We start from the raw sequence: 338 nt of genomic DNA on the forward strand, positions 1-338 counted from the left end.
GTGCCCCATGGGGTGGGCCCCTTTGGGTGGTGCCCATTGGGTTGTGCCCATTGGGTGGTGCCCGTTCAGGTCGTGCCCGTTGGGCTGTGCCCGTTGGGTTGCGCCCGTTGGGTGGTGCCCGTTCAGGTCGTGCCCGTTGGGTCGTGCCCATTTGGGTGCTCCTGGCAAGGTGGCAGCCAGGGGGAGAAGCCGTCCATAACCCGGAGGGACAGGCAGAGGCCGCGGGGACAGACAGGGGACGAGTGCATCCTCTCCCCTTCCGTCCCCTCACCCGCGGGGGTGTGGTGACCCTCAGGTCCGGCAGCGTGGGACCCCCCGGGCCCGGCCCCCCCTGCCCT

The sequence above is a fragment of the Egretta garzetta genome, unplaced genomic scaffold (assembly GCF_000687185.1).
Source record: "Egretta garzetta isolate BGI_Z169 unplaced genomic scaffold, ASM68718v1 scaffold223, whole genome shotgun sequence".
Lineage (NCBI taxonomy): Eukaryota > Metazoa > Chordata > Aves > Pelecaniformes > Ardeidae > Egretta > Egretta garzetta.